Raw genomic sequence first — 3,248 nt, 5'->3', positions numbered from 1 at the left:
CACACACACACACACACACACACACACACACACACACACTCCTCCACTTTTGTCTAGGAAGTGTCTTCACTGGGCATGCACACACCATATTTATTCCTATAACTGCCTTCACTTACATGGTCCCTCTCCTCCCTACCTGAATGCCCATCTTATCCTTTTCCCCACCAACCCAAATTCCAGCCATCCTTCAAAGTACCAGTGTACATCCCATCCCCTCTGGGAAGCCTTCCCTGACTATCTTGGCCTTCACTGATCTCCTAGAGCATTTATTGTCCAACATCTTACATCGAACATAACTCTGGCATTTCCTCCTACTGCCTTGTACTGCTGGCTTTTGTGTTAGACATTTGTCCCATATCCTCTACTAGATTCTGTGATCCTTGTGGGCAGGGACTGTGTCTTGTCCACTTCTATATTCCCTGAACAAAGCCCCAGCCGATGTTTCTCAATAACATTATTTTTTTAAATATCAAAGGCATCCTCCTGCAACATTGTCCAACCTATTAGTCACTTATTACATTGTTCCTACATGATATTTTCTCAGAAACCATTAATGAATTGGGAGACAGGGGCTAAAACCCTAAAGACAACAGATGAATATCTGCTGAACGACTAGAGGTCAAGGGGCAATAAATGCTTTGCAATGACTACTCCATGCAGCTGGCTTAGGAACTTCATTCCCGCCCCCCAAGAGAGGAGAGGCAGGAAGTGAGAATGTATTCAGAAAGGCTTTGGACTCGCTGATGAATGCCAGAGCCAGGCATGGTTACTGAGAGAAGCTGAGATATACCAGACCTTTGAAAGTAAGGTTAAGAAGCATACTTGAAACTCTCTCCATTCATAGCTCATCCCCTGATGGCCTCTGTTGGCATCAGAAGCCTGGACGGGGCAGGCCATGGGTCTCGCCTAGTTTTAGAAAGCCTTGTGTTCCTAGAAATGATTCTGGGGAGAGAATAACCCAGAGGCAGGCATGGGTGGTGGTGGTTGAGCACAAATTTAATAGAGCTCATAGACTGCCTCATATTGATATATGAAGACAGATAGACAAACAGACACATAGGGCAGAACACTGAAAAAGAGGCAACTCCCAACCCCACTCTTGATCTTCACCCTCATAGACATATCTCTATGTAGTTCTAAGGCTCAGATCCAGGTAACTGGTACAGATAAAAAGCCTTAGCCCCTGAATCAATCCAACTTCCTTGAGCAAGCTTGAATATTATTTGTTCCCATCACCAGAGAAAGGACAGCAAGTAGCTGATGGCCCTTTTGGGATGCCCTAAAGCAAAGCCATTTCCCTGCACAAGCTCCTGTCACACTTGTATCTGGGCTCCAAACCATCTCTCTCCCTCTCCCTCCTGTTTCGGTGTTCTATGACATACTACCTAGGGTCCCTTCCCTTTCTTCATTCCTGGGCCTCTAGCAGCCAGTGTGGGGAAGCAAAAGACAGGGAGCTGGAACACATCCTTTGCTTATATCCTGATGGGGATAATGCAAACCCAGGAAAGGATGGTCCCTATTATTAGCCTGGGCACTGCTGTCATCAATCAGAAATAGTCCCATTTTCTATTCAGACTTAGCTAGAAACTTCATATTTTCTCGTTGTTTCCAATTAAAATTTTTTTTCAATTAACAAGCATTTATCTTCTTTCTCTCCCACATCTTCCCCTCTCTATTAAAAGAAAAACAAAACCCTTGTAACAAATATGCATAATCAAGCAAAATAAAGTCCTACACTGGTCATGTCCAAAAGCACAGATTTCATTCTACATCTTTAGTCCATTTCCTCTCTGTTAGGGAAGGCGTAGCATTATGTAGGAACTTTAAAGCAAAGACTGAAGCATCCAACCAAGGCACTGGGGCACTCCAGAACTCCACCATTCTCCTGATTGAATGCAGGTTCCTCCGCAGCTGAGGTCCAGACAAGGGGACTGTGGCCTCCTTGTTCAAAATTACTTAATAGCTTGGGGTCTAAAAGTTCATCAAAGCCCTCCATCCTAACCTTTTCTACCAGTGTATGATCAAGCTAAGGCCAGGCCTAGGGCAATTTCCCCTGCTCTAAGACAGAAGGGGTTTTCCTCCTAAGTTCAGGATCCAGAATAAGCATGGGAGTCAGGGATATGCCACTGTGGGAGATCAGAAACTCCAGATTCTCCCCTGCCTAGAGCATCTGGGTGGGCTGTCCTTGCAGGCTGCCCAGCTGGGTGGATCAGACAGGGAGCTCACAGTATCAACATCCCCCCACCCTCCACCTGCCAGTCATGCCACCCACTTCTCACTCTCCACCTTGCCCCACTTTACCAAAAAAAAAAAAAAAAAAAAAGAAAGCAAACTGAGATGTTGGTGGAGGCGAGACAGTGGCTACCCACGGGCAGGCTGCTCATCGTGCACCGCAGAAGCTGTTTCCCAGGCAACCAGGCTGGCGGCAGCACCCATGGGAGTTTAACTTGAGGGAGAAAGGCTGCCCTTGGACTAAAGCTTCAGGGTAAGGGGGGCAGCTGGGAATGGACTGTGCTGAGGGTGGGCACAGGACACAGAATTTGAACTTGGACCCAGACAAAAAGCAAGGGAGTGGAGAATTCTGAATACCTCTAGTCCCAAAGGACAGAAAACCCTATCATTTTGACCTGAATCTAAAAGAAATGAAGGTCCTGTTCTGACCCTGATGCCCAGGCAAACCCCACAGAAGTAATTTGTCTCAAGGTGGACCTGAATTTTAAGGGTTAGGGGCTTAAGGGACACATTGGGGCAGAGAAACACTTGGGGATAGCATGAGCCATAGAGCAGAGAAAGGTTCCCCTCACCATCAGTCTCCAGGGCTTCCCAAGGGGGCTAGGGTCAGTTTTTTACCTAAAATGAGGGTACCCAGTTTGTTCCATGGACCTGAAGCTGAGAGAAGAGGAAGATCTAACTTAAGAGCCTATCAACAGAGCTGGTCCCAAAGGCTACAAAGCCAGAAGGAAAAGCATTTGTTTCTTGTTCCTCTGGGCAAGTCTTGTTTTGGAGATAAGGACAGAGGGTTTCAGGAGAAATCTCTCCTGAGAAGTTTCAGACCTCCATGTCCTGTTTTGCAGCCTTTAAAAGAAAACAACACCTCTGAAATCCCACCCGAATAGGGGCATCTGGCTAGCTTTAATTACAATTGGCCTAGCCATCCATGCTTGATCTGGTCTTCCTAATGTGTTTGATGCTACTTCGGATGCATTCCCTGAAGACTGACCCACCCATCTATAACCTGGCCCAGAAAT

General features: G+C 46.5%; 1 protein-coding gene across 3 annotated transcripts in view; it reads right to left on the bottom strand.

The window, feature by feature from the left end:
• LLGL1 (LLGL scribble cell polarity complex component 1) overlaps positions 1 to 3,248 on the bottom strand; it is a 99,836-nt gene that overhangs the window by 48,157 nt on the left and 48,431 nt on the right. The window lies entirely within an intron of this gene.

The sequence above is a fragment of the Vombatus ursinus genome, unplaced genomic scaffold (genome assembly GCF_900497805.2).
Source record: "Vombatus ursinus unplaced genomic scaffold, bare-nosed wombat genome assembly UNPS02014807.1, whole genome shotgun sequence".
Lineage (NCBI taxonomy): Eukaryota > Metazoa > Chordata > Mammalia > Diprotodontia > Vombatidae > Vombatus > Vombatus ursinus.
The sequence above is the reverse complement of the archived record's forward strand: the minus strand, read 5'-3'. Positions and strand labels throughout refer to the sequence as shown.